The following is a 12952-nucleotide window of genomic DNA, read 5'->3' on the forward strand; positions in this document are numbered from 1 at the left end:
ATTTCTTGCTCTCTTCAAAGTTTGCCTTTCTCTTCAAAGCTTTCTGGTTTTAAGTACAGTAATGTGACATTTAGAAGAAGGCGGTTTATTTAAAAAAGAATACCTTGTTGTGGTTTAGAAGATTACATAATAGAAACAAGGGATGATAAGCACTCACCTCCTGTCGGAAGCAGCGGTCTAGCTTGATTTTCAGGTCTGTGCACTCTCCAAAGAACTTCTTAACAGGGTGATCCAGATGGCACTTCTGGAATTCTTCAATAATCTGGACAAATACATTATAATTGTAAGTTTTACTAAAGTAATGCAACAGAATATAGATGAAAAAATATTCAAAGCAAGGATAAAATCAAAAGAAAAACAGTAAATTACCTCGGCACACATAGGATGCCTATGTAAAGTCAGAGGGGGATGCATTTCTAAAGAGAGATATGGGAACCTCAAACTGCACAATTGCAGACCATTTTAGAACCATAGAGGCACAACTGTCGCAATGTTATACTGTTATACTGCACATACTGAGATACAATTGGAGTATTAAAGCCAAAAAAAAAACCCACATAATTTCTATACACTCATTGATACATCACTATTGCACAACCATGGACTCCTATCATGTAAAAGGTCCCATGGTCATGATGAACCCAGGAAGAATCATAAAGGTGGTGAGTTCTCTATTCCTTTTTTGGTCCCAGGTAGAGTTAATTGATGCCTATGGCTTTCTAGTTCACTTATCATCTACAAGAGCAAAACAGATCGCTCTGAATAATCAGATAACCAGCTAAGATTAATCAACCAGGCTGCAAACAATTCCTTCCTCTACTGAAGGCAGGGGCCGACTTGATTTAGGGCATTGGACCCCCAAATTGTTCTGGACCATAAACCACACGTGCACTACAGTGCCAATTAAAGGTCGATCTTGAGCGCTGGAGAAAAAGAATAACGTCCTAATCAAATCACAGATGGATGGATTCAGATTGGACAGTAGGGCATTTCGCAGCACACAAAAATCAGCGACAAGCTGAGCAGGGAAAGAGAAATATTCGGACTTGATCGAGAACAAAAATCAAGTGTTGTCTTAGAAATAAGGGAATCATCCAAACATGGTATGGGACGGATTGCTCACCAACGAAAGAAGAAATAACTCGACGCCTGGACTGGTGGGTCTCCGCTTCAGCAGGCGGAGGAGGGAGGAGCGGCGCTGTGGCGGCGGAAGTCTGGCAGAGGGCGGTAGGGCGGCGGCGGACTGGGCAGCGGCGGCGCGACGAGCTAGGATCCTGCGTGGAGAGGAATTGCCCACGAAACACATCTTGAAATGAGAAAATTGACTATTTGATAAATTTGAAGGGGTGGCAATATTTACTACTTTGATTTGAAGATTGAATTTCGAAAAATTAGCACAAATTTAATATAGTGCCAATTTGATTATACTGCCATGTTCGGATGTTCACTTTTCATTCATTTTCTTTATATTATTATATATATGTCTTTTTAATTAACAGGCCTTGGAAATTACTACATTGCCCCTAGTAGCTATGTACCTGGTTGTGGCGTTGTGCCTTGTGCGGTTGACGTGGCCGGGGCTGGCTCGTGCTGTCGTGCACGCCCCTGGTCTCTGGCTGGCTTGGCTTGCCGCCGGCCGATAGTCGGCCTTTTGGCAAGAGAAAAAGAAAAGAGAAAAATTTATGTTTAACATAGGTGCCGATTTTACGGATTGCATCTTGAGAGTGGCAAATCTAAGAAACTACCTGAAAATGTCAAATAGCCATTTTTCCCATTTTGAAATTATGCACACCTTTGCCATGTGTTTCATCATTGATATGTTTTCGAGAAAGGTTAGCGTTGTATTTGTAAGTAAAAAAAGGTAGCAAAATATTAAATTACTATCAAAATCCATCGAACTGAGGTTCATATTTTTTTTCAAAGGGAAGGGGATTATGTTAAAACCTGGCATAATACATCACAAAATTATATATGAAAAAAATTGAAATAGATTCTTCTATGGCCTTCTTTTCTAGCGGCTTTGGTTGATGCAGAACACAGTATTTCTGAATAGTGAACACCAAAACCAAAGTTCAATCCTTATACTGAATTCAACGACTATCATAAAAACATTGGATATTAAGATCCAACATTTTGATAAAAAAAATAATAGGCAAAGTACTATATTTCAACTTAACGCGTGAATAAGAAAGTGTAACTACTAATAAGGTCAAAATAAGAAATCTAGAATCTTGGTTCATGAAGCCACAACATATGGGATGTAACAAGTGCTAACATAAATCAAGCTAGAATTCCAACTAAATGCATATTGGAGACAAATAGAGGTCCTATCCAAAAGGTAGAAACTATGAATACATATTAAAATATATAAAGTAACTAGAACGATACTCCACGGGGTACACGTAAGAGTTAGATGCTTTGAAAAAAGGTTTTAAGAAAGGTGTCGAGTGCTCTGTTTACGGAGGCACCGGAGCCCTCCCGTGGGCACCAGAGTGATGCCGCTAGAGGGTTGGAATAGTGCTAGGATCTCGATCGATCCAATCATCTTGAGTGCACCTGTGTCCTCCGGTGGTGCACCGAAGTTGTCCTCTAGAGCTTCGTTGCATGAGCTGTTTGTCAAGGTATTTTTCAAGCGAGCACCTTATCTCCTAGTGACACCGGAGAGCTAGGCACCGGAGATTAGGTATTTTGGCGACCGACGGCTCGAGAGTTTTCAAAAGGGTTAGCGGAAGCTTTCGATGCTAGGCACCGGAGAGTTCTGACGTCCGAAAATCGGCACTGAGAAGTTAGGAGGTTAAAAATCTTTTATTTATTTGGTGGGGAGTGAGAGTTGTGGTGCAAAGGAGAACGAAAATCAACACTGAGTAGTTAGGAGGTTCCCTTGCCTCGGTCCGTCCTGCTCCCACGTATGCCCGTGTCGCTGCGCTTCACCTGGCTGCCGCCGATGAGTTCCCCACCCCCTTCGCATCCGCCCTCGCTGCCTCACCCCTTCCGCCATGTCCGCCCTTAGGCCGGCCGCGTGAGGACCCATGACTGACATCGATAAGGGTGGCTTGGGAGTTCGTCGGTGTGCTTAGTGGCGATGTCGCTTGCTCGGATCAGTGTCGAGATGCAGCGAGATGGTCTCGACATGACCTTGCAGTTCCAAAGGAACAAACGGGAAAGGCAAATGGTGATGGGTGCACATAGATCGGCGAAATCGAGCCGGGGTCGGCAATGGTAGCGGTGGCTATTGGAGGTGCTAGAGAGGGGGAGGGAGCACGGGAAGGGGTGTGGCAGCTGCGACGCGGTGAGAGGAGCTCGAGGGTGGCTTTTACAGGGTGGAGAGGAGAAGGAACGGGCGGTGGTGGAGCTTGCTTGCATGTCGGCCATGGTGGCCTTGACTCGACGCGTGAGGCCATGGCGGAACTAGCCGGGAAGTCTCTGGCCACGTGGCCCATCCACCTCCATAAACGCGACGCCCATGTTGTCGCGCTTACCCAGTCCTTCCGCAGATGTGCTCATGTGGGGAGCCATGTCCGCTTGCCGGCGTTGAAGATGCGGGAGAATAATGAAGGAGATGAGCTTAGGGAATGGACTACTTATTAGTCAGTGAATGGACTGGGCTAATCACTGGTTCTAGTTCATCCAAATAGGGCCTAAATCTTTATTTCCATCCACGAACCCAACACAAAATGTGAATAAAAAGTCGACTTTTGAGCTTAATTCTTTGGGCCATGCTAGCACCCGGACGTCCGAACGCCCGCACACCCGCGTGCTGCTGTGCCTGCCCGCGTGCTTCTTACCCCATGCCTGCTGCTACTGGGCCTATGTGCTACTGCTGCTACACTTGCTGGCTTGCTAGTTGCCGCACCTCGAGCGTGCTGTTGTTGTTGTGCCTACCTGCGTGATTCACGCCCTATGCCTGCTGCTATTGGGTCCACAGGTGCTGCTGCTGCACCTGCGTGGGAGAGCATGTGCATGGGCCCACCCGACTGCATGCGATAGAGAGGATGGGAGCACAGCGCGTGCACCCGTGTTGACCTTAGCTGCATGCTCCACCGTGGGGGACCAAGCCTGGTGGTGTAGGGGCAGCTAGTTCTACGTCCATTGGGTGCTGGCTCTCTCTGGCTCTCTATATGCGTGCATGTAGTTTGACCAGGAAGGCTCGGGCATTTAGTCACTGACCGCCCGTTGTGTGCATGTCTGACTTTTCGAGATGGCCCGCATGACAGAGATAGGCAGGGCTAGATGGGTGTGTGCAGCGCGCACGTGTCCGCGAGTCAAAGCACGTGGGGAGCAGCACCTAATGCAACGTACTGAAAACCAGGTGAAACAATTGAAACATATGTTTGCTATAAATATGTATAATGTAACACCTCGGGTGTTTAAATACTAAAACCTGACATGTCATCATATGCATTGCAAAGCATTTGGCATTTGGTGAAAACTTTGAGATGCATACACTAAAACAAGTTTATATTTATGTGGTAAGTATTGCTTGGTATTGTTTGAATCAAGTTTGAAACCTTTGTATTGATTTGAAATTCCGAAAACCCTGATTTTCAATATTTAAATCCTACCCTGAAAACTCATTTCAAAATCCAAGCATATTTTAGGGTTGAGCCTTAAAGCAAAAGTGTAGAGCTTGACAAGTTATACAAAGTTTGTTTTTGGAATTTTTCAAGTTGTTTAGTAAAATTTGAAGTTATTCAAAAAGGCGTAATTCGTTAAATTTCCCCTATTCGAATTCAAAAGTTCATTTCAAAATCTAGACCGAATTTGGGGGTGGTTATAATAGCAAAGTTGTAGAACTTTTGATTTTGAACAACTTTTATTTTTGGAGATTTTTGAGTTGTTCTAAAAATTTGAGAGTAATTTGGGAATTTTGGCGAATGGCAATCTTGTAAATACTGTGAACAGTGTTCACCGCCGTAGCTACACCGCCGGCGACCTTCGGTTCGCTTCCAGACGCGCGTGTGGACGTCCTCGGCTTCGCGCTGGCGTGGGAAAGGCTCCTGCGTGGCTTCCTTACGCTTCTGGCCGCTCCTTAAGGCCTAAGCCGTCGCCGTTCTTCGCCGTTTCCCTTCCTCTATTTTCCCGGCGCCATTGCCGCAGCTCCGTTGAGCCCTCGCCGTCGAACCAGCGCCTGTGTCGTCACAGCAAAGTGCTCAACAGCTTCGCCCCTTCCTTGCGCACCCATCCAACCGGTTGTAGTCATCTGACTTCGCCAAATTTCGCCGCGCGTCGTCTTTCTTCCCCACGGCCGGCAACATATCCGTCGAGCGTGCCTCTCCGTGGCCAGCGTGTTACGGTGATCCTCTGCCCCTGCCGAGTCTTGCTTCAGCTTCGCCACGATGCTGTGGTACTCCATGACTCATTGATTTCTCATTTTGACCATCACAGCCACCGGAGCATCGCCACCGACGATGATCTGCTCCGCCGTGCTTGCTCGGAATGTCAACCAGCCTCTTCGTTGCTCCTCCGACCCTGCTCGTTGCTCAGTCGTGTTCGGGGTGAGGTGCTGAACCCTTCTATGCTAAGCGTTTAACCTCACCATGCTTGCGTCGTCGGCATAGCGCTGCCGTGCCGTTGTGTCCGCCATGGCCGACGTAGTGCTCGGTCCAGTCCATAGCTAGTCCCGCTTGTGCCCTAGATCGATGCGCCTAGTCGAGGGGAGTGTTTTGGTGCTTTGGCCGTCGTCGTTGGTCTCGCCGTCATCGAGATATCGTCGGTCAGCGTCGTCGTTGCCGTGGTCAGCGCGCGAGGTTAGGGATGACAGGTGGGGTCGGGTTGTCAGTGACTCAACGTTCAAATGTAATTTTTCTATTTTCAGATTTGAATGAATAGTGATGTAATTTGTTATTTTTGTGTAGATTTATTTAGAGCTCCAAAAATTATGAAAATTTTTGTGTGACTCCTCTGTAATGTATAGTATTTAAGAAAAATATGAAATATTGTTTTTCAGAACTTTTTGAATGTGATAAAAATTGCTCAATTTATTAATAAATGGATTTCCATGATTTTTCTAGGCTTATTTAATTGTCCAAAAATTATGAAATTTGTTTTGCCACTTACTTATCATGTAATGAACATTTAATAAAATTTTGAGCTCAATTGGAATAAGTTGATTTATTTCATAATTTTTAATTAAATAATTAATTCATAAAAGCAAATAGTAACCTTTAATGATTTAGGTTTTGTTTGAAATTTTGGATTGAGTGATGACCTTGGGTCATTAGTTAATAATGATCCTTAGCAATTGATGTATGTGTTACGAAAAAGATTTAGTTTGTTTGACTTGCAACTGTACCGCGAAGGAAAGTTGTATTCAAATTGTTAATTTTTGCATCCATCATCGAGCATCATGTTTCGTATTCCGCATCATGTTAAACATGGCATTGTTATTATATGTAGTGAACGAAGGTGAACATGTGGTAGTTAATCAAGTTATTGAGGAGGTTAATCCGTCTGTTGAGGTCGGATCGAATACTTGTAAAACGTCGCAGGAACCAGACTTTTCCATCAACGAAGGCAAGCCCCGAATGTATACAACCCTACCTTGTGTTTTACAAATTAATTTCACTTTTGCTTTCCGTTACTGCATTAAGTGATTAGTAGTTAAGTAAGAGTCTAATTGGTGCATTACCACCCTTGTTATTCTATATTTACCATATTACCAGTTTTAAACTCGTATATGCCTAGTTTTGCTTAGCTATGCGTAGAACGATGAAAGTCGGGTGATTACCTACCACCTGCAAGTTTTTAATGGAACCTTGGTTACTTATGTTATCATGTGATATGGGGATGTGGAGTAATAAATCTAGACCGGGCGGACTCGGTGTGTGTAAGCCACAAGACATGGAGGTCTTGTGAGCGGGTTCTTTTTGCCTGTGTCAATTAAGGTCCGTACCATTGTTGAATTGCATGAGGTGAGACTTTGTAGTACTAACCATATACTCTGGTAAGCCTTTACTCGGCTATTCTATTATGAGAATGGCTACTCACGCACTAGGAGTGGAGAGATGGCGGGAATAGCGTGTACCCACGTGGCCACGGGCTGGAATGGTGGAGTACTGTATTCTTGGGTGGCGCAGACCCGTTCTTGTTTAGAGGATCCGAGGGTAGGTTGGTATATGTAGGTCGGGGACCTGCATATGTCGTGTGGTCTGGAATCCCCAGCTGTGTTTTTAATTGGTTCGAATCGTCGTTGCTCCTCGGTTATGGAGACTCAACTCACTGTTCATCATCGTAGTATTAATAACTAGAACTCGAATAAGGCTTGTGAAGGTGTTGGATATGAAGTTTCATGATCTCAACACGGATCGTGTCAGCTTTGTATATAATTTTATGAAGTTTTCTATATAAAAAATTTTGTTAAAAGAGCTTTTACGTAAAAGAACTTTGATTATTGTTAAAGCTATACCTTGAATCCCTGAGCCTGCATTTCTAAGTTTATCAATTAATATTTTGGTTAAGTCTTGTTGAGTACTTTTGTACTCAGGGTTCATTGACCCTTGTTGCAGGTGAGCCTCATGAGCAGATCTGTTTTGGATCATGCTGCATGACTATCGTTCGTTCTGACGATGAGAAGTAAATGTGTGATCCTTGGGTAGGATGTTTATTTTGTGTGTTATGTATATGTTAATTATGCCACTCCACTACTACTATGGTTTGTAATAATTATCGAACTTAGTTTGTAAGGTTTGAAACAACTGGTTTGTAAACTATGTTATCATAAGACTTCTGCTGTTTTTACTCTGGTGTTGATATTTGAATAAATGTTGTAATACTGCAATGACTCTGTAATGTGATCCTGCTCGAAAATCGTGGATGATTCGGGGTTCCCCGAGGACACCCGATAGACTTCTTAAGTTACCAGGAATATATGCCTAGTTGTCAAAGGTCGTTGGACAGTGACAAGTGCATGTGGGTCCTATAATTTAGGAGGTTCTACCATAGAATGGTATCAGAGCGATCGTTACAGGGTTTTTGTTGTATTGTTTTACAAAAACTTCAAAATGATTTGGGATGACTAAATTTAACTTGCTAATTTGGTCCAAATTGCTTCTGACTTATCTTATTTCTTTCTCACCATTCCTTATTTGATTAAAAAGGTCTTGTGCAGTGGAGTAGTAATCTTATTATGCCCTATCTAAAAACAAATGTTGTTTATGTGTATTATAAGCTTTGATGTTTTTGTTCGTAAGAACGATTCATGCATCATGATTAATTCACTCGTTACTTCCTTCACCTCTTAGTCTGGAGTTGAGTAGTGAGTCTGGTTTGAGGAATGTAATCCATCTTAGCTATTTTTTAGACTTTGATCAAATGGTCTTACTTGGATTAAATTGGCTTCCTACAGTATGGCTCGTGCCAAGATGACGCCCCATAAGTCCACTAGACCCAAAGGAGTTCCTCATCACCAACTTGCCCCTAGAAATGACGGTGCTAGCAGTAGCAGTTCTAGGCCTGATCCCCAGGCAGAGATACAGAGGATTTCTACAGAATTAGCACAAGCTACTAGAGATAGGGCTTTGGATGCTATACAGGTAGGAGAATTACAGGATCAATTGAGGTGTATCACCACCGCGCATAGGAACTACGAACGTATGTTGGTTCGTACGGTGGAAGTAAGGAATGAAGCTTGGCAAAGAGAAAATGTAGCTAGAGCTAGAACTCATGAGCTAGAATTCTATGTAGAAGATTTAGAATAACATAATACTTATCTGCATAAGGAAGTTCATAGGCTTAGCAATCTACTAGATCCAAATCATGAGCCTCAAGCTGATGCCATGGATCCTGGTGTCATCCTTGCTGATGATGACAAATCAGAAGAAGAAGAAGATCCTGAAGAATTAGTAATGATCGATGAAAGTGATAATGAAGGTGGTAATAATTCTGGAATGGATACCGAGCCTGAAGTTTGAAGTAATTAAGGAAAGGAGTAGAGTTGTATAATAGTAGCTCTAGTTAAGTTATGTAGTTTTGTTTTCATACTCGCGGGTTTGTATTTATATTAGTAAACTCTATGTAATGTGTCTAGAGTAAGCTTTGGTACAATTCAATAAAGACTTGTGAATAAAGTTTGGTTTGTTATGAGCAGATGTGTCGTACGCGGGGTTCGTTTATTCCGAGAACTTCACAAGATGAGGATGGTATTCTAGATCCGCCACCAGTTCCAACAAATTTAGCTGATGCTATAACCGCACTTGTCAACATGACGGCTGAAAATTCTCGTTTGCTTCATGAGATCGCTCTAAGTAATCAGAATCAGATGCAAGAAAACCGTGGTCGCCACCATAACAGATAGGAGGCTACATATGTTGATTTCATAGACACAAGACCACCGGTGTTCACCAAGGCAAATGAACCATTGGAGGCTGATGACTGGCTTCGAACCATGGAGGAGAAATTTGACCTTATTCCATGTATGGAGTATTAGAAACCTGCGTTTGCCGCCCAGCAACTTAGAGGAGCAGCAAGTGCGTGGTGGGCAAACTTAGTGGCTATGCAACCAGCTAGCATTCTAATAACATGGGCTGAGTTGCGTACTGCCTTCAGAGCCCATTATATCCCTGAGGGAGTGATGGCTATGAAGCTAGATGAATTCCTTGCTTTGAAGCAAGGAGATCAAACCATGATGCAGTATGTGGGAAGATTTAATCACCTGTCACAATATGCATCAGAACATGTCAATACTGATGCAAAGAAGAAGAGCTGGTTTATGAGAGGTTTGAATACCAAGCTGCAAACAATGATGACAACTTACACCAATGTCACTTATCATGAGGTTGCAAATATTGCAATTGCTTTGGAGTCAAAGTATCGGCAGCATAAGGAGCTCAAAAAGAAAAAGAGTATGTCATCTGGATCTTTTGGGGGAAATCAGAAGAGGCAGAGGGTGATTTATCATCCAGTACATCATAATCATCCTCCTTACCATTCGCTATAGTCTCAAGCCAGGCAACAGTCAAATATCTGTCCTGCTATAACCTATCCTAATTCACAGTCAACCAATGCTCCTGGTGGCAATGCTCCAATGTCCTAGGGTCACAACTATCCATGTTACAATTGTGGAAGGACTGGTCATTTCTCTAGGGAATGTCCATATCCTAGGCAGGTGAATCAAAATTATCAGAAGGCCCCTACCAATCAACAACAGGGTCAGGCACCAAATAAGAACCCCAATCAGAATGCTCAGAAGGGCAAAGATGAGAGGAAGACAGGACGGATGTTCTATATTCAAGCTAGAGAAATTTCGGAAGGGGAGCCAGTGATGATGGGTATGTTTCCTATTGCCAATCACCCAGCAGTTATACTTTTTGATTCTGGCGCATCACATTCATTCATCAATAGAACATTTGTCATGAAGTATGAAATTTCAATTGGGGCAACAAAGGAAAGTTTCTTTATACAGTCGCCCGGGGGACGTTTGTGTACTAAGGAAATGGTATACCAGGTACCCGTAAACCTAGGTGGGCATATTTTTCCCACTACCATGATTATCCTTAAGGATCAGGATATAGATGTAATCTTGGGAATGAATTAGTTGTATCAGCATAAGGCTGTTATAGATGCTTTGAATAGGACCTTAAGGGTAAGTTTGCCTGATAGCAATTCTCAACTTCTCATCCAACTTCCAACCCTAAGAAGATCATTGGGCAAGATTTGTGCAACTGCTGTCACAGAGATTAGAGATATTCCGGTAGTGTGTGAATTTCTGGATATGTTTCCTAAAGATTTACCCGGTCTACCACCTGATAGGGATGCACAGTTTAATATAGAGTTACAACCTAGAATGGCTCTGATTTCTCGGAGAGCTTATAGGATGCCACCCAAAGAATTGGCCGAGTTGAAGACTCAGTTATAAGAATTGATTGAGAAGGGATTTATCCAACCTAGTTCCTCACCTTTGGGATGTCTGGCAATTTTTGTGAAAAAGAAATATGAGACTTTCAGGTTATGTGTTGACTATCGTCCATTGAATGAAGTGACCATTAAGAATAAGTATCCATTACCTCGGATAGATTTGCTTTTTGATCAATTGGCCAGAGCCAAAGTTTTCTCCAAGATAGATTTGAGATCAGGATATCACCAAATCAAGATAAAGCCTGAAGATATTCCCAAAACGACATTTACCACAAGATATGGATTATATGAATACTTAGTAATGTCTTTTGGTTTGACAAATGCTCCATCTCATTTCATGTATCTAATGAACTCAGTATTCATGCCTGAGCTAGACAAGTTTGTAGTGGTGTTTATTGATGACATTTTAGTATATTCTAAGAATAAGAAAGAACATGTGTAACATCTCAGAATTGTTCTGACCCGCTTGAGAGAACATCAACTATATGCCAAGTTTAGCAAGTGTGATTTTTGGCTTAAGGAAGTGCAATTTCTTAGACATGTCTTGTCAGCCGAAGAAGTTGCAGTTGATCCCAGCAAAGTGAAGGATGTGCTTGATTGGAAACCGCCAACCACAGTTCATCAAGTTCGGAGTTTTCTGGGTTTGGCGGGGTATTACCGTCGGTTTATTCCAGATTTCTCTAAAGTATCAAAGTCTATAACTGAATTGTTGAAGAACCAAGTTAAGTTTGTCTGGTCATCTGATTGTGAAGAGGCTTTCCAGACTTTGAAGAGACTGTTGACTACTGCACTAGTGTTAGCCCAACCTGATATCGAGAAGCCGTTTGATGTTTATTGTGATGCTTCAGGTATTGGTATTGGATGTGTGTTGATGCAAGAAGGCTGAGTTATTGCTTATGCATCCAGGCAACTTAAGCAACATGAAGAACACTATCCGACTCATGATCTGGAGTTAGCAGCTATGGTTCATGCTCTGAAGATTTGGTGGCATTACCTGCTTAGTAATACGTGCCATATGTATACAGACCACAAGAGCTTAAAAAATATCTTTACTCAGTCAGAGTTGAACATGCGACAAAGAAGATGGTTAGAACTAATTAAGGATTATGATTTGGAAGTACATTATCACCCTGGTAAAGCAAATGTGGTTGCAGATGCCCTCAGTCGCAAAAGTTATTGCAATTGTCTGACAGTGAGAACAATGGGTTTGAATTTATGTCAAGAAATGGAGAAGTTGAATGTAGAAGTAATTCAACAGGGAAGTTTGACCAACATAATTGTTGAAGCCACTATTCAAGATCAAGTTATTGCTGCTCAGAAGGAAAATAAGGGTATCGCCCATATCAAGGAAAGAGTCAAGAATGGAAAAGCGGAATGCTTTAGCATAGATGATGAAGATGTGTTATGGTTCAAGGATCGCCTGGTGGTACCAAAAGTTCCTGAGTTGCGGCAGTCAATTCTAGAAGAGGCACATGCTACTAGGTTATCTATCCATCCGAGAAGCAACAAGATGTACCATGACTTGAAGCAAAGATTCTGGTGGACTAAAATGAAAATAGAGATTGCTAGATATATAGCAAAGTGTGATACTTGTCAAAAGGTGAAAGCTATACATTTGAGGTCTGCTGGTGAATTACAACCATTACCTATTCCATCTTGGAAGTGGGAGGACATAAGTATGGACTTTATTGTTGGTCTACCTAAGACATCAAAGGGATTTGACTCAGTATGGGTTATTGTAGATCGACTCACTAAGTCAGCACATTTTCTTCTAGTCAAGACAATATATCCTACGATCCAATATGCTAAGATGTATTTAGCAAGAATCATGAGTCTCCATGGGGTACCCAAGACTATTATGTCAGATAGGGGTACACAGTTTGTCTCTAACTTTTGGAAACAATTGCATTCTTCATTGGGTACCAAACTTCTGTATAGTACAGCTTATCATCCACAGACTGATGGACAGACTAAAAGAGTCAATCAAGTACTTGAAGATATGTTAAGGTATTATGTCCTTAACTATTCCAATAAGTGGGATGAATGCTTACCTTTGGCCGAGTTCTCATACAACAATAGTTATCAGGAAAGCATTAGAATG

At 42.4% G+C, this 12952-nt stretch overlaps 1 long non-coding RNA gene across 1 annotated transcript; it reads right to left on the reverse strand.

Moving 5' to 3' along the window:
* Positions 1-9: 9 nt before the first annotated feature.
* LOC136477521 (uncharacterized) lies at positions 10-1436 on the reverse strand. Its single transcript, XR_010764038.1, has 3 exons — positions 1124-1436; positions 158-262; positions 10-43 (listed from the first exon to the last, which is right to left on the reverse strand). It is a non-coding gene; the product is annotated as an uncharacterized lncRNA (long non-coding RNA).
* Positions 1437-12952: the final 11516 nt, after the last annotated feature.

The sequence above is a fragment of the Miscanthus floridulus genome, chromosome 8, assembly GCF_019320115.1.
Source record: "Miscanthus floridulus cultivar M001 chromosome 8, ASM1932011v1, whole genome shotgun sequence".
Taxonomy (NCBI): domain Eukaryota; kingdom Viridiplantae; phylum Streptophyta; class Magnoliopsida; order Poales; family Poaceae; genus Miscanthus; species Miscanthus floridulus.